A 22,606-nucleotide genomic window follows, 5' to 3' on the forward strand; every position below is an offset into this window, starting at 1 on the left:
GCACACCCTGCTCCCATCCATGCCAGTGCACATGAGGCAGAAGCAGGAGCTCTCCAAGAGATGAGTGTACTTACAGTGCATTACAAGGTAGGTCTCAGGGCTTCCAGCCCACACCCTGCCTGACTGCTCAAGCACAGTAGCACAGACCCCTCTCTCAGCCAGATCCAGCAGAGAACACTTACACATCCTAGAAGTAACAAGGCCAAAAGGAGAGCTGAGGAAGGGTCTGACTCCAGTTCTGGTGTAGAAGATTCATTTGGGAGGAAGGGAGTAGTTCCAGATTCCTGATCTCTTCACATATATTCTATTTTCTCACTGAAATGGTGTTTTGTCTGGATTCCCTTCAGCAGTCACAACATAACACAGACTTTCCTATTCCTCAACCTCTTTACATGACTGTCATAGCAAAGATCTTCAGGTATCGTATGATGAATTCAGGGAATGACCATGAGAGGCAGGAATGCTGCTCACCAGCTTTCTGAGCTCTTTAGATAGCTTAAACTCATACTTTCCAAATAAAAAATAACCTAGGAGAAGACAACCACAAGCTACCAGGCAGAGGAACACGTCTACAGTGCTATGAATCCTATAAGAAATCTTAGACCTTCAACAGTTAGGCTGGATGAGGGTGGGGAGGCCCTGGCACAGGTTGTCCAGAGAAGCTGTGGCTGCCCCATCCCTGGAAGTGTTCAAAACCAGGTTGGACAGGGCTTGGAACAACCTGGTCTAGTAGATGTCCCTGTCCATGGCAGGGAGTTTGGAGCTAGATGGTCTTTAAAGTTTTTTTCAACACAAACCATACCATGATTTTATGATTCTAAGTATCTCAAACACAGTTTTGTGCTATTTACTCATAAAAACATGTTTGAAATTAATATCTGTGTGCTTACTTTGTTTACACGGGAAAAAATAACAAACTTTGAGATATGAATCCGTTCAACCAAATTACTATTTGTCTCACTATATCTCGTAATTTTTTGCTTTGTTCTCTTTTCTATTACTTTGAACAATAATTCTCACACTGCAAAGCTGTAAAACCAATTTTTTTGGCTGTCTCACAGGGTTCTGAGAACTTGCAGAAAAATAGCATCACTGAAATTGACTGTCAGCTAAAAGAAGCAAAACTACTCTCCCAAAATACTCCCTTTTTTTTTTTTTTTTTAAATACATTGGAAATATGTGGGTATTCACTGAAAGGAAGGGACTGAGACTTTTACAAGTCAAGAAGGTTTGGCCATTCTGGTATTGTTACCTTAAGCCTCTAAAATCAAGAGCCAAAAAAGGTGATAAAAATGCAGTTACCATTTAATGAAGGGTCCCTTTGGGTGCACAGCATGCTGAAATACATGCTGAAAATGCATCAAAAATGCACACGGGATACAGGGCAAGTACAGTTTTATGTTTGGCAAATTAGCATAATTGACAAGAATCCTCAATTAAAAATACAGGTAATGAAGTAATTCCCCCTCTTGGTTCAACACTTTCTGAAGCCCCCTGTCATGGTCTTGATTCCCAGAACAGGCCTTCAGGAATTTGTCTGATAGGAAAAGTATTGGAGTTAGGAAACTATATAACTATACAATAATAGTCTACAGAGCTAAGAATATATATAAAGAATACATAAAAGCAAAAATGATTTTGGCATCATTATGGTAGGCAAACAATCTGCAAAGCTGCTGCTGGAAATTCATGGTTGTTGGCAGGACAGATACCTCATAGAAGGTGTGGCAGTGACTCAGGATAACAGGTGAATGCTCCACATTATACTTACAAAGTTGTTTGCACGTGTTTTTTTTTGGTTTTTTTTTTGTTTGTTTGTTTGTTTGTTTGTTTGTTTGTTTGTTTTCCTCTCCCAGGAAGAAGCAAGCTGAGTCTCTAACCTGGGTTCTCTGAGAGAAGAAAGAGGCAGTAAGGTCTCTTCAGTCCCTGTGACTGGGCCAAGGCAGGGCACAATGTGGGCATGCACATGAAAGACATTGAGATGCCAGAGCTTGTCCAGAGAATGGCAACAGAGCTGGGGAAGAGTCTGGAGCACAACATCTGGTGGTTTAAAGCCTCATCCAACCTGGTTTACTGATGCTTCTCCTGATATGATGAGGAAATTTAAATACTTTCCACACCAGTGTTTCTCATGATGAAGATAAAGATCTTTTCCACCAAAAAATGTTTCTCCAGTCCTCAGATGAGAGAAAAAAACCCCACCCTTTCTTGCAAAAGAGGCGAGGAACCTAAGAAATAGCTAATTATGAGTCTCATTTCTCTCAGTAAAGATGCTACCAGTAAAAGCTTCTGGCTTCTGGAGCACTACACAAGTGTGCTTGTCAGCCTTTTATTGATGTTGTTGTTATTGTACAGATGCCTGCACAAGAAGAACAATGATAGACATGTTCTTTACTTTATCCTTACCAAAAATAGGATTAATTAGGAAAAAATCAAAGATGGAAAGCAAATTCTTTTGCTCCTACATGAGAATATACCCTGTATCATAGTTTCTCAAGGCATGGTGTGCAAAGCTGCATGTACTGATGCATAAAAGATTAGGAATGATAGATCCTTCATGATATGTTCAGTTTAAAGAAAGATGGAAAGATGCAGCTTGGTTTTAATGAAGTTTCAAGGACTTTGAAAGTTTGTGGCCCAAATTAATTTAGAGCCCCTTTTCTAGACAATCAGAAATGGGCAACAACCGTCCTATTTCTGAAGAAATTGTATAGCATCAAAAAACTCTAGAAGATAAACAGATACCTTGTGAAAATTAATATCCAGTATAGTCTTTTGAACATCATCTACTCCAGCAAACTAAACACGATGAGGACTCAGACTGTGCATCAGTGCCAGTGCTGCTAAGCTTCCCCTGGGATGCCTCTGTCCTGGCTGAACCAACCCCGTCCTCAAGTGCCACCAAGCATAGTCTGGGAAATAGCACAAGATACTCAGACACCATGGTGACAAATAGATTTCAGAAGTGTGGGAAAAGGGTATCAAGAGCCAATTTGTCTCAGTGCTGAAGGACAGCCATGGGCTGCTCCAATTTGCTAATGTAGACGGAACCTTAGAGAGAATTAATTACAGCAGACACACTCAGGATACAGAAATAACTAGGGCTTTTTGATGGGATAGCTCATGTGCAACTACAACCCAAAGAAAGGGAGGCTCAAAATTAATTTCCTGAGCCTAAAAGGAACAATACTTGTGCCCTCAGAGAAAGAGATCACAGAAATGCCAACATGCTTTACTACCTGGGAGGAATATGGATGTGAGGATAGAGTTGTTCTTTGTTGCTTTTTAGATCAAACGCAATACACACAACAAGGCCCATCAGCAACCTAATTCTTTGCCAGGAAAACACCCTTTTTTGCCACTTCAGAAATCTGACTCAGCTGCACAAAGCCAACAGTGACAAAGCTGAAGAAGCAGTTTACATGAGCACAGATTGATATTGCTTCACTTTCTGTCTTGGTTTAAAAGACAAGTGTCTGCCAAGAAAGGTGGAAACCTCCCTTGGAATTGAGAATATGATCCCTTTCCTTCCAAATTACTATAACCTTGAAATTTAGGGGCTTTCAGGCAAAGATATAGGAAAAGGAGTAATGGCTAGTAAAATTTAAAACATTTAATAAAAATACAATAGGACAGAAATAAAGCAAAGGGGTAAACGGCCGGGTGTGTGGCATTCAGCCAAAAGCACCCCTACTGTCTTCGGGCACGTTCCTTAAATACCTTTTCTAATAACATTGGCCTGTTGCATATTCACAGACCATTATGCATATTCATATTTTTCTACAAACTAATTCCCATATTCCAGGAACCGTTTAGCACAATCACTCTTCGGGTCTGCCTTTTTGGAGCACGCGTGTTTCTTGGCTGTGGTTTTATTATCACCTCCAGTTTGGGCTGTGGTCCACACTTTCTTCAGACGGCAGGTGCTGATAATTGGCATATCAATGTAATAAATATGGTATGTTAATTCATGTTCTTATGAATTATAGTATGTTAAAATCATAAGCTCCAACTGTAAATATGTTATATGAAAATGTAACCTCAGTTCCAGCCAGCCTCGGAATTTACAAATCCCGAGGCAGGCACCACCCTAAATTCACCATTTAGGAAAAGACAATGAAATGTTGGGAACCCGGCACTGTCATTGGCATCAGAAAAGAGGACACATTAAGATAAGCAATCAGTCCTTCCTGCCGTGGGCAGCAGAGCCATCAGAGCATCGTCACCGCACTGATCTCCAGAGGAGAATGCCTTTCCATCCACAAATCCCGATCTTATGTTCACTGGATGGTATCCCAACCAAACAGACAATTCAATTGTAAGCATAACTATATATCAGCTACTCCACTACTATGTCTAAGCAAAACCATAAAAACTGTATCCTTACAGCAGAGTTAAACATTATACATATAACACTCATCTTAATAGTTGCAAAAAGCCAACTTTATAATATGTATTTATAACACTCTGAGGCATCCAAACAGATGGCAAGGGTTCTTCCCGGTGAGGCAGGGTGCCAGTGGGTCCCAGATTGTGAAAAACGTGAGATGATTAATTCATGTTCTTATGATAAACTGGAAATTATAAAGCTGTATAAATTTATATCAGGTAAAAGTCTATGTTTTAGGAGGTTTCTGCAGCAGATGGTGAAACTGAGCACCCTGAAAATCAGGCGTCTCCATTCAGAAGGGAACAAAAGACTTTGCAGCCTTCTCAAGTATTGGGAGGGGACCTGTTGAGATGAGCCGGATCAGCAACTCACACCTCGGGAGCCACTTTCACAGACCATCAAGCAATATCACCCATATCTCGAACATTCATCAACTATAAGGATCCATAAAAACTGAATATTAACACATGGACTTGGGAGGGGAGCTCTTTTTCAATCCCACCGGAGATGAATTTGGGTTTGAATAGCTAACCAAGAAACAAAGGGAAGTATGGGGAAATATTGCCAGAGGCAGAATAAAGAGTATAAAAACCAAGCCTCGAACATGGCAAATTTGTGAACCCAGCTAGATACACTGGCTGGCAGGTCCTGTGTCTCTGGGGTCACCCTTGGCTCAACTTTTCCCGGGAGAACTTCTGTCAAGTAAGTTTCGCTGTTTGTGGGGTTCGTATTGTTTTGTTTTTATTGTTTGAAATTGTTATAATTTGATTCTAAATTTTGTAATTTGGATGTTAATAAACCAAACTATTGAATTTGGCAATAAATTTGTCCTGGTGTTTATAACACAGATCAATGGCTGCTATCAGGAGCAAAGGCTCACCCATGCCAGGAGAAGTGGTACGAGGCTGCCTCAGCGGCGGCACTGTGTTCTTCCCCCAGTAAGCAACAGAGCCTGACCGTCCTTCTCCGATGCTGAGAGGAGCCAAGCCCAGCCCTTCATCCCCAGCCAGAATCTGACAATATCTCTGCCCTTCCCAAGAGAATGTCCCTCAGCTACAATAGTGCGGCCAGCTGCACCCCTCTCCCTTCTCTGTGGCTACTTCTTTTGTCTCGCTTAAGTACTGGTCATTATTGTCTCTTAGCAACAGATGGGAGAAAATTCCCTGAGAGAAAGAAAACAAAAGGAGTAATACTAACTTTCAACACATGCCATGGGGGCAGGCTGGTCCCCACAATGCCAGTGAATCAGTGTGTGAAAAAGGCTTGTTGTGTGTGTGGCTCTATGCAGATATTTACTATATACAATAATGCTAGGTAGAAAAGTTATGCTGTACTGACATTTGAATAATATAGTAAATGTAGTTTTTAGCATTAAGTTTTAGTAATAAAAGAATTGTGTGTAAGATATTTTCTTTAGCTCAAGAAGAAAAAAAAAAAAAAGGGAGAGGCCCAGAGGTGTTTCTCAACAGAGATAACAGTTACAACAAGAAGAAGAGAACCCCCCCTTAGGACTTTCAGAAGACAAGATGCAGATCTCCCTGCATCCACAGAAGCCACCTGGTCAACCCAGACTGAATCCACACGAACCACCTGGTCAAGCCCAACTCCTGGACGCCCAGGATTAGAAGGGGGACTCTGGGCAAACGGGTCTGTCTTAAGATAAAGATTGCATAATTTTGAAATTTTGGTCTTCAAAAAAGGGACATTCCTCCCGAAGGAGGCCCTTCTCCTTCACAGCCTTTGTCTGAGAGGGAGGGGGGACGGTAGACCCGGGCTACCTTCTTTGCTCTTATTGTCTCATTATTTGTCCTGTCTCTGAAAACCTTTTTAAACTTTTATTATTGTATTAATTTTTGTAACCAATTTTTATTCTTTATTAAATTTTCATAAATTTCAAAAAGCGAGTGATTGGCGTTTATCACAAGTGGCAAAGCCAGGAAACAAACTTAGGATCTGGCAAGCAAACAAACACTAGAAAACCACATAAACAAAAGAACCCACCTCAAAATAAGGTAAGAATTTCTGGTAACTTTTGCCTGGAAATGTGGCTGAATTAGCTATGGATAATGAGTAACAACATAGACACAAAGCAGACCCACTGTCATGGTATTCATGGGCAAGAATTGTCTAGCAACTCAATCTAAACTGCTGCAAGGAGGGTGAGATGAGAAGGGAGCCTGAATACATGTCACAGAGAAATTTATATCACATGCTATGCTTCACATGTAATGTTTTCTCCCCCACCTACTCATACAGTAAGTTTGTGATTTTAATCTGTTTATTTTTAGTAGGAAGTATAAGTATGTAAATATGTGCTCTGAGCTGATATTTTAGGCAGAGAGGTTTAATTGTATATGTGCGCTAATTGCTGTTATGTTTCTAGGTCTTATTGATTTTGGACTTGCTCCTGCACACTCCCGCACTCCAGGAGAATAGGTTGTTTGGCTACTATCACAAACACTCCCTGCTACTACTGTACAAATTGCTCAGGCTGGAGGTTTCCACACCTCCCACACCCCCCTCCTGTTCTCTGCTAAAAAAGTTGGAGCCGTTGGAAGTTGCCAAATAGGTCTTTGGAGATAATCTTCTTGTTTGTCTGCAGGATGAGTGGAGGAGAGACTATGGCCATGTAGGTTGTCCCTACACTACACTGGCAAAAGGCAGCCACCAAGATGGTCAAATGAGACACAGGCTCTGCTGTTGTTCTGCTTTTCCTTCCTTTGATGCAAGAAGTGATGAAATCAGCTATAGCAGCATAGAAACTGGCTTTGAGCTTTGCCCACCTTGCTACACTACTGGAGGATATACATCTCCCCGCCTCCAACATGTCAGTGAAGATGCTCAGGGCTCAGGTTGGTAAGAAAATATCTTTCACCTCATGCCTATTGTAAGTCTGCAGTCATTCAAGTAGTTGTGCATGCACTTGGCCCCATTTCCAAGTCCCACAAGCAGCATAAGATTCCTCAGTCATGCACAGATATCTTCTAGGACATCCTTGCATGGGAACATTTGTTCAAGAAAACTTTATAACCTGGTAAATTTGCACTGAACTTGGAATCTCTACACAGCCTTCTCCTTATTCTCGATTTCATTCTGACTTCCTGAGTTAAAAGCTCTTTAAGTAAATAACAGATTTTTATAAACACACAAGTTCAATTCCAGATGATTTACATGGTTTGGGTAACATCATCAAATAAAACAAGTATAAATAATGCCAAAAACCATAGTGCAAATAGGTAAACAAATTACAAGGTCTTGTAAAATGACTTGATTTTGATTAAAACCAAGAATAAAAAGGCCGACCAGAGTTTAGTCTTCAAATGGCTGAGGTCAGCTAGGACTAGCTGAAGACCTCTCAACCAAAGTGTTAACATGCTTCACTTACTTTCTAGACTGTAAATCAAACTGTTATTAATCACCACCACCCCAAGCAAACAACCTCCTTTAATCACCTTGTCATGACAATACTTCTTTGTAATACTGCAGATGCTCAGGGTCATCTTATAAACAGGATGTCAGTGAACATCTATTAAAAGAATTAACTGGATTACTGCAGTTGCTAAATATTATTCCAAGTTTCATAACACTATGTGCTTTAAGGCCAACATATAAAACAACAGCTGCTGTTAGAAGAGTTTGTTTTTCTACTAATAACCAAATTTTGGCTTGTGAAAGGCTGTTGTTTTTCTACCCTCATTTTTTTCCTGGAAATTGTTGCACAGGCATTAAAAAAAAAAAAGGGGGGAGGGCGGGTGGACAAGCTGTCTTTCTGAATTTTTTAATGTGTTTCTTTATTTTTGTCTGTAATTCACCCACCTGTCCACTCATCAGTAACTGGCAGCTCTCTTCTGTTATGCTGCTGCTGCTGGAGACAGCTCATTTTCTCTGCGTTTATATTGCTAAACTAGGAGATTTCACAGATCTGTGCCCAGCTAGGTGCCCCAAAGCAGCTCCTGGGTTCACATCATTATGCTGATTTTTAACTCAGGTTCTTGTACGAATTAGCAACATAAAGGTGGAGTGTTCTTTTTGACACATATTACTATACTCAAGGGAGAGAGCTCCACCAGTGCTGCCAAGAGAAGGATGACAACCCATCCTGTGTCAGCTGTCAGGGTGGAAAACCTAGACCAGGACATGGCTTTCCTGCATCACTGCAGCATCCTGAAGGTCAGCTGGAGGGTCTACTTGACTCACAGTCAAAGAATAAAGCAAGGGGCAGACAGGTCAACACAGACAAGGGAGCACAGGGAAGCAACAGCCATGCTCAACAGAAACCATCAAGATTTCTGCAAGGTGTAGATTTATCTGAAGGGGAATTTTATCAAGAGAAGGCACAGACTTGTGGTTTTGGAAGTACACATGATCTAATGAAGGTGTCCCCATCCATGGCAGGGAGTTGGGTTAGATGATCTTTAATCCCCTTCCAGCCCAACTCATTCCATGATTCTATAAGCAACAACGGCCACATCCAGGCAGAAGCAGTTGGCTTCTCTACATTGGAGAAGGCAGAGGGAGCGATGTCTTTGACAGAACAAAATTGAAGCAGGTGTCCCTCAACATTTTCCCACAAACCTTTTTGCAAGGGCTCCTCTATCTGTAATCTTATTCTGTGTATTGGTGTTGGGCTGGATCATGATTTTGGTTCTCCATGTTTCCTTCTATCCACCTTCTCTCCTGAGGTATTTTGTCCATGCTTCTCCTGCCATGCAGCCCTGATGCTGGACCTTGGCACTGGGTTTTTACCTCTCTTCTCTATCTTGACACAGGGAGCTCTCACTACCAAGACCTGCATTTCAAACACACTTCTTGTTCCCAGAAGTGAACACATTTTCCTTCCAGATCCCACCTCTCCACCTTGTGTTGACTCGCAAACCTCTGGCTCTTTTTCTTTCTTTTCTGCCCTTGGTGCAGCACACCATTCATGCTTTTCTTTCATTCCTAAGTCCACACTTCCCTCTTGGAGACCAAGAAATCACACAGTATTTAATCACACAGTTGAAGTTATAAACACAGCTGTCCTCAGACCTTTTCTACCTACACTACTCCCCAACTTTCACAACTGGAGTTCTTCCACCCAGGACCAAGATCCAGACTATTATTTCACAGTGCACTGGCTTATCTCTATCTTCTCATCTAATTTCTTTTTTTATCTCGTCACATCCTTGGCCTTGTGGCTTTGCCTTTTCTCTGTGTTCATCTGTCAAATGTCTTCTTTTCTTCAAAGCACTGCTTAAAATTCAGCTCTCCAATCAGCACTCCTCTTTTTTAATCACTGGCAACCTCACATAATCCTTGTGATGAAATATTTTCTCATGCCCTGCCAAGTGTTAAACTTGATTACTTTAGATTTCAAAGCGTCCTAGACAGGGAGTTATGTCTTACATGCAATCTATAAAATACTGTTCACATCTAAGGTACCCTACAAATGTTATCTAATAAATGGCATTCACTGCACTGTATTTATGATCAGCTATGAAAGGATGAGGAAGACTAGCTAAGATGTGAAGTTAACCATTTAAAGCCTAAAACAACCCAGCGACATGAAGACTTGGATTAGGCTTTGAGGTGAAGGCGGGTAAATTTAGATTGTATATTAGGAAGAAGTTCTTCCCTGTGAGGATGGTGAAGCCCTGGCACAGGCTGCCCAGAGAAGCTGTGGCTTCCCCATTCCCGGAAGTGTTCAAGGCTGGGTTGGACTGTGCTTGGAGCAACCTGATATACTGGATGGTGCAAGACTCCTGGAGCTTGGGGCCATTGGCCGTCCAGTGGATGTGCTGCACTCGGAGGTGTGGAACAAATGCACCACTAAATCCTCGGGCAGCGGCAAAAGCCTCAAAGCGTGGGGTAAAGTTGAACAAGCCTTATGCTGAGCTGTTGAGGAACAAGAAGCTTGGAAGGCCGCCCGTGAATGTTTATTAGCTATACCCAGGCTGGAGGTGGGGGCAGCCACCCAGACCGCCTTTGAGGGTGATCTTTCCGAAAGTGGGGATCCGCGGGAGCGAGATGCCTTTCCTCCCTCTCCGAACCCAAACCCAAACCCTCCGGTACCCCCAGAACCCCCCTGACCCTTCCTCCAAACCCTTCGGGACCTCCCCTGTCCTCCCCAGAACTTCCCCAAAAATCCGCAGTCTCCCCATCCGTCGCTCAGCCGCCGGTACGGGATCCATTGTTAGAGGCACAACAGCGTGCGTGATCCTTTTGGGGTGAGCTAGCAGAATAAGGCAGAGATGCTGCAAATGCAGCTCCTGAAGAGACCTGAGAAATGCCACCGCCCTATACACCTGAGAATGGCGCCAGCCGGTGAGGGGATAAGCGGGGTGCGGATGTCCTCGGCGGGAAAAAACGGGAGCTGCAGACTTTTGTAAACTCGCGCACGCAGGAGAGAGGCGGGGAGGAGAACACACGTCATGAATAGCAATTGTTGTGTTAACAGGTAACATCTTGACAACCACATGACTGTGCTCTTGACCCTGTTGGGCTTACTGTGAGAGTTTCAGCCCATGAAGTTAGGCTACTGAGACCATGTGTATTGTCCTAAGTCGGGAGAAAGGGAATAACAAAAGACAAAGGTGGCTTTTGACAATTCAGAAGAAGCCAGAATAACCTCCTGTTACTTTATAGTCACCAAACTAGTACCTCCCGACCTTCTATGAATTGGGAAGATAATTTGGGAATAGAGCAAAAGGCAGTTTAAAATATTAAAAAAATAATGGAATTGAAGCTCATAAGCAGGTTTCAAACAGTGTAGCTCTACTACCTAGAGCATGGACTGGTTGATGTACAGTCCCTTTGAACCCAGCTAAATCATCTTAACCTAAGCCTGTAAAACACTTTCTCTCGTATCAGAGCTACAAACACCTTGGACATCACTGCATGGTTGTATTTGTATAGTCATAGCTATGACTTCTGTGGATTTTTTTTAGTCTAACTCATAAACATGGACTTGAATTAAGTAATAAAGCTTATAGACAGATAATCAGAGAATCTCTCTCTACATAAATAACATATAATCTAATAGCAAAATAAGGCTAAATTAAGCACAGCTTCCTCTGAGGAGCAGATAGTGTGGGGAAAGCCCTGGAAGAGGATGTTAGTTGGGTCTTAGTCTTCAGGCATCACCAGGAACATTGCAGGGAAGGGAGGAATTGTGCTAGAAGACAGTGATGATTTGCCAGTTAAAAGCTGCTAGCTGGGGAGAGAAGTTGCAGGGCCCTGTAGAGAACTGCTGAGCGAGGACACCAGATGAGCAGCTTGGGATGTCGAACTGGCCCAAGGAAAGACACAGTTAATTACATGAGGAGGGTTGGAGACCAGAGAAAAGACTCTAGAAGATGCATTTTTTTATTTAATGTACTTTAGATTTTGCCCTAAGTGCCAACGTATTCAAGCGACTCAATAACAAATGGATTTTATCTTTACACTACCCTGTGGAGAAGGTAGAGGGCCAAAGGCTTAGGGAGCCAAGGCGAAGAGCAAAGCAAGTGATTTATTAGCCTGCGGTCACAGAGAATCTGGTGATGTGAGTCCTTGTTAAGCCTCTTCACCACAAAGGCATGCTTTCCCCAAAGGAAGGAACAGATCTGCAGCCTACTGGTGTTTATTTGAAAAAAGGCCTGAGGACAAGGAAAACACTAATCAAGGAGTCATTAAGGTTGGAAAAAACCCTCTAAGTTTATCAAGTACTCATTAAACCAGCACCACTGTGCTACCATGTCCCCAGCTGCCATATCATGGAGAAGTGTCACACACACACAAAACTACAACCACATTGTTATTGTAACAGTTTTCCACTGGAAAAAGAAATACATAATTATAAATGTACCAAGCTGAGACAGCTCACACTGCATCGTATTGTTGCTCATGAGAGACTGTAGTGGGATGAGTCCTGATGAGAGGCAAGATATTGGTCTACTACAGCCATTCATGGTTTTTGTTTTTTTTCCATAGGCTACATGAAAAGGATTCCTGCATACTTCTCAACTTGGAAGCCACAGCTGGTCCAGCTGTATTTCCCACCATCTGAACAATTTGGTGAGGTTAACACATTTTCTCTAAAACAACAACCTTCCCTTGTGGCTTTTAGAGTGGCAGTTCAGTACCAAGATAAAACTGATCATTGCTAGGTGATGTTCCCATGATTCGGATACAGCACAGTCCTCCTTGCTTCAGCACAAGGCTTTTGTGCTTAGAAGTTCTATTACAAAAGTTCACCTGTAAAAGCAGAATATGGGAGACGTGAGAACAGCAGACTAAGAAATTAAATGCAGAAGCATAATTTTTTATTCCATTTGACACATAGAATCATAGAATGATTTGGGTTGGAAGGCACCTTAAAGATCATCCAAGCCCATAGTGAAGAATTCACTCTTGTAGTGAAAAATTCCTATCTATAGGGTCATAGAACATGGCATAACCAAATTAAGTATTTTGGGATTTTCTGGTATTGATTTTTTAGAGCTATTTCTTTTGTCAAAAGATTGTGAAGTAGACCAGCCTGCCACCACACTCAAAGTGCAACATAAAAACTGATTAGGTATTGTTTTTTACAGGAAACCATTTATAGCATGATGCAGTTTGGGCTGTTCTGGCTTAGGTTTGCTGTGACACATCTGCATGGGATTATTTAGCCTCCTGGAAAACAAGAGAGAGAGCTTACAGCATGGCTGGAGAAGCCTGGCTATATTCCTAGAGAGCTTCATGCAGGTGGCATCCTATAGAGAGACCTGACCCTTTGATTTGTGTTTTACATCAATAATTGTATGTTTTTGAAGGGGACAGACTGAAATCATACATTGAATTTAAAACTCACATACGTTTTCTGCCAGCAAAATCCTTCATAATTCATAAAAGAAAACCAGAAACATACATCATGAAGTCATGTTTCAAAAATGAAGCATCCAATTAAAAGAGACAGTCTTTTACAAGCAGCAGTCTTTTTTCACTTCCATTATGATCAAGTTATATTACTTTGGCAAAACTATTTACTTTTCTCATATGAAACAATGAATTGTGAGTAGCTGTATCCGAAAGCAAACAGAAATTGAAGCTGTGGCAGAGAAACCCATGGAAAACCAGAGGGGATAATGGACAATGGTTTTAAACTAAAAGAGGAGAATTTTAGATTAGAAACTCATTTACCAGAGAGTAATAAGGCTGTGGCACAAGTTGCCCAGAGAAGCTGTGGCTGTCCCATCCCTGGAAGTGTTCAAGGCCAGGCTGGATGGGGCTTGGAGCAACCTGGTCTAGTGGAAAGTGTTCCTTCCCACGGCAGTAGGATTGGAATGAGGTGATTTCAAAGGTCCCTTTCAACCCAAGGCTTCTATGGTTCTATGAAATCCAAATTATAATTGGCCTTTAGTTTTGTGGTTTAACCTATCCACACTACTCATGGCCCTGAGCTACTCTTTGTCCTTGGTGCATTAGAAATTGCAGAGGTTTCTTGCTTTTTTATTATACAAACAAGCAGTATCCTACATAGATCAGAAGGAACTGGTGTTGCCTGAATAGTGACAAAATAGTAAATAATAGTAACAGAAAACTAAATCTGTGTACTAATATGAGACTGCAAGGAAAAGGAAGCAGGAGTGAGGTTGAGCAGTCCCCCTAGTGACTCCTCTCTGGTGAGGAGAAGATGGACCAACAGAAGGCACTAGGATTAAGAAGAAGTTTTGCAAAATGTTTGTGAAAGAACAGGACAAATCTGAACACCTCACAATAGCAAAATGGAGACATTACAGCCACAAACTAAGAACAACAAGACTGTAGCCAAGACACTGTGCACAGCATGGAACATGTCATGGACCTGTGTAGGCTGACTCCCTGCCAAGCCAAACCAGAAGATATCTACACTAAGCTCTCCTGAGTTGGAAAATTAATTTTGGTTTCAAGAAATTAAATGCAGAAATTAAATACCAAGCAATATTTTTGGTGATATTCCAACAGCAGCCATAGTGTTATTTTAAGTTGCTATTACAAAACACGTCTGGCCGAGGGAAGCAGAAGACAAGTCTGATGGACAAGTCACAGCAGAAAGACACACACCAGAATTTCAGGAGTGAGAAATTTCAGGAGTCCTCTTTCATTGAGCTTATTGCAGTGGTTTGGTGGAAACTTGGGACTCTACAAGAAATATGATCAGCTGGATGGGTGGAATATAACAAAAGGAGGGCTCAAATTACAAGACATTGAATTTGCGTAAAACATCAAGCCAAAAAGTGGAAGCTTTTAGCTTGTAAGTTAGAAACAGATTCTTAAGTCTGTAAGAGGAACAATCACCATTTTCCATCGGAATAAAATCCAATCTGTCCAAGTGCATCCTGGTGTTTCCATTGCCTATTATATACCAGGGTTCATGAGGAAGCTTAAAAAATAATGCAAAAACTATCATTACTTTAAGGGACACTGTCATAGCATTGTCTTGGTTTGAAAGACAGGTATCTGCTAGGAAGGGGGCAGGACCTCCATACAGATGGAGAATTTGAATCCCCTCCCTCCAAATTATTCTAATTCAGAAAATTAAAGCGGCTTTCAGACAGAGGTATGGGGATAGGAATAACAGTTCTTTACTAGTATATATGACAAAACAACAAACAAACAACAACTACAGCATTAGCAATAAACAGAACCAAGAACCTTGAGGGCTTTCTTTCACAAAAAAGCCCCGGGCAGTTTGATCCTGGTGCCCCTGCAGACCCCGAGAGGCCGAACTGGAAGGAAGGAAAGTCCCGGGCTGGTGGATGAGATGAGGAGCTCTGTGCTGGCAGCTGGAGCAGCAGGGGTGTCCCGGCAGGGCTGGGCAGTGCAGGGCTACAGAGCAGCAGGAGAGCCTCAAAGCTCTGAAGAAGCAGTGGCGGTGAGGGGAGGCTGGAGAAAACGAGCTCAGGATTCCCGGGTACAGGAGCAGATGAGGGTAGATTTCCCAGGACGAGGCAGAGGCAGAGTGATGGCTGTGAACTCTTCCTGCAGCCAGCGGCAGCCTGACCGTCCTCCTCGATGCTGAGAGCAAGAGAGAGCCCCTGCCCCAGCTCTGTCTTTTTACCTTTCCCAAAGCTCCTCATCTCTCCCCTCTGAGGGACACTCCCAGAGACTCAAAAACAATAGGTGTAGCCTTGTGCTGCCATGTCCTTCAAGTACTCCTCTTTGTTCTGACTAAGTACTGTCATTAAGGTTTCTTAGAAACTTCTGGGAAAAAATTCTGTGAGTGAAAAAGAGGCAAATCTAACCCCCAACAAGCATGCAGCAGAAAATGGGATGTCTGGCAATGGGGAATGTTTTCGTAGTGTGGACTCATTTATTTGTGGAGGACTGTGTAGCACCCTGCCAAAAAACAAGGTGAAGGATGAAAACACATTAGCTTCCTCACAGGAGACTCCCCAGATCCTTAGGGGTCATCATAATGCCTGTCTTTGCTTTTGAACTGTTTAATTTCATCACATCCAGGACTCTTTACCTGTCCCACAGGTAAAGAGTAATGATTGCATGGCTGATGTCACATCTCTCAGGGGTGTGATTGACAACCTGAAGTTTGCAAGGCTATGTGTCATTTCACCTGCTCAGCTCACCAGGCTATAGAAGGCATTTACTTTCTTCCTTCATGCTTCTCAGTGGCCCCATGAACTCCACTGACCTGTGCAGTAGCTCATGTGTTTCTCCAAAGAAAAAGTGCACGTGTAACAAAACACCAATACCTTGGTCTGTGCCATGCATTCAGAGTGCCACACACCCTCCTCCAAATGATAAACCACACAATTGTTTAGGTTGGAAAAGATTATTGAGTTGCATTGTTACACCAGCACTGCCATATTCACCACCAAGCCACGTTCACACCTTTCAGACACTTCCAGAGATGGCTATTCCACCATTTCTATGGGCAGCATGTTCTAGTGTCCCATCCCACAGCAAAACTCAGTTCTGTGAGGCAGTCTCCATGGGATGGAAATCCAGACCTTCTAGGCCTATGGTGAGGAAGCTGTCTCATGCTTTTTTACAGTCATCCTAACTAACTAAGGAATTTCTTGAAAATTTCCAAGGGGAATCTAATTTAGATTTGGCCTAAAACCCTTCATTCCTTACATTACTGTTGTCCTGTTAATCTCTAGGCTGTAGATTACTGCATTATGACCACAACACCCAGGAAGAAAAGGACAGAGAAAATGGGAAAGGGAAATCATGAAGTTCTTTGGAAATCACACAAAGGACACCCTTCTGTGTGACCCAAGATAAAGAATGTAATTTGTAATTAAAACAAATCTCACTGTCATAAAAAAGTTGGACAGGAAAAGTAATTTCCAGTAGCTTTAAGAATAAAGTTGCATAATTTTAACCTTTTTTTCTCTAGGGGTGAAAGGTAAGGAGAAAACAGTTAATGGGCGACATAGTCCACCTCAGTCAGGAACTTGGTAACCTTTTGAGTCCTTGTAAGTTTTGCAAACAAGGTTACCACTACCAAATCAATCATCTAGGTGCACATCATGGCTGTGTCTCACCATAACAGGAGCTGTAGCTCTCTGTAGGGGATTTTGGTAGTTTCCCTCCAGTTGTCCTGCTGACATCTCTACACTATTGTTTCCCACATTCCATCTGTACACACCATGTGCATCCAAAATCAGGCAATTTACCAGATCAATTCTTCTACCCAACCTTTGCAAGGGGACTAAAGCTCTGGGACCAGAGTTGTTCTTGTACCATCTCATCTTGATTGAAAGAATTTAAAGAATCCAGGTTACATTTACCCTCAAATTTAAAGTTTGCAACCCTTGTTCCTCAACCCCAGTTTATTTCAGCTTGAGGTTCGTATTTTATTTCTAAACAATAACTTTTCATAAAGCACCTGTGCTAAACCTAACCAAAAGTAACCCCAAGCCTTATGGTACTTTGATAGTGGCTGATCAGATGAGGCAATTGGTCACTGAGTCCATGCCCTACTATCAGTCAAACTTCATAGCAATTATTTGTAATACAGCCATTTGGTAACAATTACTTGCAGTAAAGCCTTATCCTGTGTTCTCTGTACTTAGCAAGCTCTGCTTTGAAGCATCTTCCTGGGTTGTCTTAAGATGCTTTGGCAGATTTTTATTATCATTTTGGTCTACTCAATTATTGGAGAACTCATGCATACCTCAGGACAAACTCAGAGGGGAGCACCATCTGCAACCAAATGAGTATGTGCATCCTCAAGGAATGGCTCTAGCAAGGCTCCACGCAGACCAAAATCCCTGCTTCACAGAGAAGGCAGCCCTTCAGTTCTCAAATTAGTCATCCTGGGCCTGCATGTGTCACATTTACATGGTGGATTTGAACAAAAGCCGTAAATCAAGAGGTAAAACTGTGCCGTGGTCACCTATAGATCTGTATTACATATTTTCATGCAAAAAAACAAGGATGCACAATGCTCAGTAACAGCTATTGCATCCACCTGTAGATTGATGCAGTTGGAAAAAAAAAAAACATTTCCAAGCCTTCAAATCCTTCTGTGGACACCTTTTTAATATTAAGAAATATTACAAAGTGACATCTGATGACAATATTTTGTTAGTACCCTGTGTCTCTGCAGTGCTGAACTGGCTGCAGGGAGAATTGAACAAACTGAAGTCTGGAGAGGAAAACAAATATGCCTTTTTCTGGGAACACTGCAGCTACGACACTTTGTTCTCACTAAGTTTGTGCTTCTTCCTTGTAGTTTGTTCTCATGCCATTCTGAGCCTCTTCTCCATATAGTATTTCTATTTCACAAAACAAACCAAGAGAAAAATCAGAAAACACATCACATACCAGGAAAGAAGAAAAAACAATGTGCGGGTGGTCACTGGAAAAGGTTGTTGAGTTTTCATCATGCTGGGTTTCCAAAAACCCAGCTGGACACGGTCCTGAGCAGTCTACCCCGCTTTGAGCAAGAGGGTTGGACCAGATGATCTCCAGAGGTTCCTGCCAACCTCAGTGATGTGTGGGCAACAAAGAACTGTTCCCAGCTCTTTGCTGTATGCAGGTTTTGGGCAGCATCCTTAACCGCAAAAAAAGCCTGTGCAAAAAGACTTCCAGAGCCTTTAGCTGGCTTCTTGTAGAGCCTGACATGAAGGAAATCACAAAGTATTTGAGATCTATGAGGTTCTGGGACAGTTCTGCCTAAGAGCTCTGACAAGCTTTTTTTTTTACCATAAAATTTCTCAAGAATATTTGCTCTAATGAGTAATAAATTAGGCTCTTACAAGTAAGAATTATCAAAGTTTTAGTAAAAGTGCCATCAAAAAGGATTCATGCGAGGTAGTTTGGACATTCAAGTGACAGAATTAGATAATCTTGGTTCATTCCTTCCAAGCCAAACCATTCTATGGCGTCTAAGCCCCATATGTAGTCCATACAAGACTGGCTGATGTGCCTACCACTCTCTGAAGGGTAGCCAAATAGCCAATAATAGCCAAAAAATCCCATGGTCCTAATCACCTACTCCCAGTTGGGTGACAAGAGTAGCTTTTCTAAATCCATTTAATAAAGGCAGCTACAGAAAACAGGATCACAGAAAATTTAAAAACTGCTGAAAACCTCACTGAGCTGGAAAGTTGATGAAAATACCAAGAAACCTAAAAAAGCCCCAACCAACAAACCAAAAAACAACAAAAAAACCCCCGAACCAAACCCAACGCAACCAAAACCATAAAAATACCAACCAACCAACCTGACCAAACAAATAAAAAACCAAAACCGTAACAGCAAAACACCAACCCCCCCACCCCCCCTTTTTATTTTTTTTTTTGAGGCCAAGGATAGCACAAAATTAAAATCATAGGAAGTTTTGAGTAGGACCAGATCTGGAGTATTGGACATTTCTAATTGTTATCACAGAATCACAGAATGGTTTGAGCTGGAAAGGACCTTACAAATCATCCTGTTTCAATCCCTTGCTGTGGGGGCAGTCTTGGGCTTCAAAAATGATACAAGATCATTTGATTACTCTTCAGTCCACAGTGCTTGAAAACTTTTTAATATCTTTTCTGTACCAAATAATTCAAAGACCTTTTCCTCTAGAATTAATGAGCAAGTTCCCAGGTACTGATTTTCCTGTTTTAACACTTCAGCAACTTTTCACCAAAGTACAGTGAAAACACCATCCTCCCAAACCCAGCCAAGATGACTAACCATCTCTGAATGCCCGTCATAGCTTTACATGCCTCAAGGTATTACCAAGTTCTCCATTTTTTTCCCCCCCCAGTTTAACTCCTTAGCAATTCTCCTTTAACTCCAATGCAATTCTCAATTCACTGCCAGTATCAGAGATACAAGGCTACTAGATCTCAACCTGCAGGATCTGTGCTGATTGGAGAGAAAAGACTGTAAATGACAGAAAATACTATACACCTTATCAATCCTGGTTTATTATCCTCAGACTTACAATTAATTTTTTTTTCAAGCCTTTTTTTTTTTTTTTGTCAGAGTATCAAGGTCCTGGCACAGATTGCCCAGAGAAGCTGTGGCTGCTCCATCCCTGGAAGTGTTCAAGGCCAGGTTGGACAGGACTTGGAGCAACCTGGTGTAGTGGAAGGTGTCCCTGTCCATGGCTGGAGGGTTAAACTGGATGAGTTTTAAGGTCCATTCCAATCCAAATCATTTGATGAGGATACTCTGCCTCTATACCAGAAGGCTGAAATGCTGGGCTGAAACAACATTCAGCCCTAATGTTGTTGGGCTGAAACGTCCCAACAATTTCTTCTTGCACAGGAATCCACAAATACACCTGAAAGAACTTCTTCCCTAACTTTCTCTTTGATAAGCTATGTTATGCTCTAAATTTATCATAAGGTAAGTGCTTCTTTTATACTGGAAGAAAACAGATTCAAAGATTCTCAGGACAGACTCAGAGTAGGGGAAAAGATCAGTCCCTCAGAGTGGAAGGAAAACGTGCACAGGCTGTTAGCAAACATTCTTCATGGTTTACTTCAAAACTCGGGGAAAGGAGCTGAGCTAAACACACTTTTTTTTTTTCCAATACAGGCAAAACCCAAAGCAGTATTTTGCTAGTTCATTATCCTAAATTATGATCAGTCTTCTCTGGGTTGGATGTTGCCAAGCTGAAATCATCTGCCTTTGTCTGCACCTGCGGGGATGAACAACCACCTTCACCTGTGGAATCATTAGACTTCAGGAACCATTTCTGCATTAGAAACAAAAGCATATATTCTTAATTCAAGATTTTTGATTTAGGTTTTAGATAGGTGTGGCTTTTTAAAATTTTTTTTTTAATCCCACTGATTTGGTCATGTGTTCTCTTCAAAGGGCCTTAAGGGCCCTTTTTCTATTTTGCCCTGAAATTTCAAGAGCTTGTTTTGTCAGTGGCAGAAATACTGAGACTGAAAATACAGTCAATGCAATGCTTTAACCTTTCCAGAAAACATGCAGTCTTCTGTGTTTCCCTGCATCTTTAAAGCACACATAAAGTCCCCCTAGTTTCAGTACTTCCTCTAACTTCAGTTCACTTTCTTAGCATCCTTTTTTGAAAATCCATGTGTTACTGCAGTACCAGAGCACATTCAATAAACAGCTGAATTCAAAGTGACTCATTAATGCCATTTCACTTGCTCTACAATTTATCCACAGCTTTCTGATAAGATACAAGCCTATTGCCTGCTAATTCCCAGTACCAAAAATGGTCAGCCCCATACCCACTCTTTCTACTGTTCCAAGGAGGGACATCAAAATAATTTCAGGAATGAAGATGCAGCTTATGAGGGACAAGGGATATGCAAATATTAATTTACATACTGATGCTTTATTTTTAGCAGTTTGCTGATATTTATAGGGCTGTGAGAAGGGGATGAAGTATCCCAAGGGCCGGTAGAAAAAAGCTGCACATCTGCCACGAAGGACAAAAGAACAGGCAGTGATACCTAGAGTTCATGCAAAGGAGAGAGGGCCAAATGCTCCAAGCACCTTGTCTTACTGTCATTATCAAAAATCAAGTTACTTCCCCCCCAACATATCTACTCTACATTTTAGCTCATCTTGTCTATTTCTTATTTGTAAAGGTATTCATATGACAAAGTGCTGAAACAGACAAATTCAAGAAAAGAATCTGAAGACAAACAAGTTCAAATTTGTGAAAGCAGGAAGAGAAGTGTCAAGAATGGACACACTGACTACCAAAGTTCCTTCTTCTAAATTTCTTACATCACCCCTAGACATCCCCAACATGTGCTTCAACTTGCCAACCTTAAATCAATCACTTCTCATAGGAACATGAAAAGCTTTGAGGTGTTGTTAGAAGACAATTTTCTGTCTTCTAAGAACTGTCAAATAGTCCACCGTGGTTGTCCATACTTTTGCTCCAGTCATCACTAAAGAGGCAGACGAAGTCTTGCAATAAACATCAGAATAAACTGGACCAGAACTCAACAGTATAGTGAATGCATTAGGTTGAATTCACCTTAGGCCATTTCTTGGTATCTATTTTTGGCTGGGGAGAGCACGTACCTTCACCTAAAACTGAAACTGTAACTTAGGGAAGTGTTTTTAGTTGTAAGTACTTAAGAAAACTCTTGCTCTTATATTCTCATGGCTTTCCAGTTCCAGATATGCCAGGGACACTCAAAGCACTGCAAGAGCCCAGGTGACAATGAAAATTTGATACAAGCCAGAACTGTGTCAACTGCTTTGGGCCCTTCAAAACTGGGTATGGAAATACACGCCATTCCTTATGGTGACTTATGCAAGGCACAACTGACAGCCCACTGCCAATAACATCAGTATTAAGCCACTTTTTGTCATTCTGTAGCAATGTGGAACTTTCACAACTTAAGAGGATAACTTCTTCACTTTTGTTGATTGCTGTGATTTCATTAAAACAAGAGTAAAATGTCCCAATCAAAACCTTAACTACCTACAATGACATACTGGCAGGGTTATTATTTAAGAAGGAAATGTGGAATGTTTCCTTTTTAACATATTATTCTCTTCAATCCTGAGCACTATGGATAGCAGAACCCAAACCAATACTTATTTCAATACAAAGGTAAACACAAAAATTGTTAGTTTCATAACCCACTATTCCAGTATTTGCATATCAAATAAAATCTGGACATTTATCCACAATTATAAACTACATTATTTTGGAACTAATGTTGATGGAAAAAGAAAACAGAAGGAAGGAAGAAGTATATGAAGGGCCTAGTGACTTAGTTCATGGGATAACTGATGTTAGAGAAAACCAAGAGCCCCCTCTAGGGG

General features: G+C 41.6%; 1 long non-coding RNA gene across 3 annotated transcripts; it reads left to right on the forward strand.

Moving 5' to 3' along the window:
• Window positions 1-6,313: 6,313 nt before the first annotated feature.
• Window positions 6,314-22,599, forward strand: LOC134548743 (uncharacterized). 3 transcript variants are annotated; one of them, XR_010079883.1, is made up of 4 exons: window positions 6,314-6,402; window positions 6,774-7,246; window positions 12,341-12,424; window positions 12,943-22,599. It is a non-coding gene; the product is annotated as an uncharacterized LOC134548743 (long non-coding RNA). The 3 variants fall into 3 exon arrangements; XR_010079881.1 differs by having other exon boundaries at window positions 6,774-7,242; XR_010079882.1 differs by having other exon boundaries at window positions 6,993-7,242.
• Window positions 22,600-22,606: the final 7 nt, after the last annotated feature.

The sequence above is a fragment of the Prinia subflava genome, chromosome 3 (genome assembly GCF_021018805.1).
Source record: "Prinia subflava isolate CZ2003 ecotype Zambia chromosome 3, Cam_Psub_1.2, whole genome shotgun sequence".
NCBI classification, from domain to species: Eukaryota; Metazoa; Chordata; class Aves; order Passeriformes; family Cisticolidae; genus Prinia; species Prinia subflava.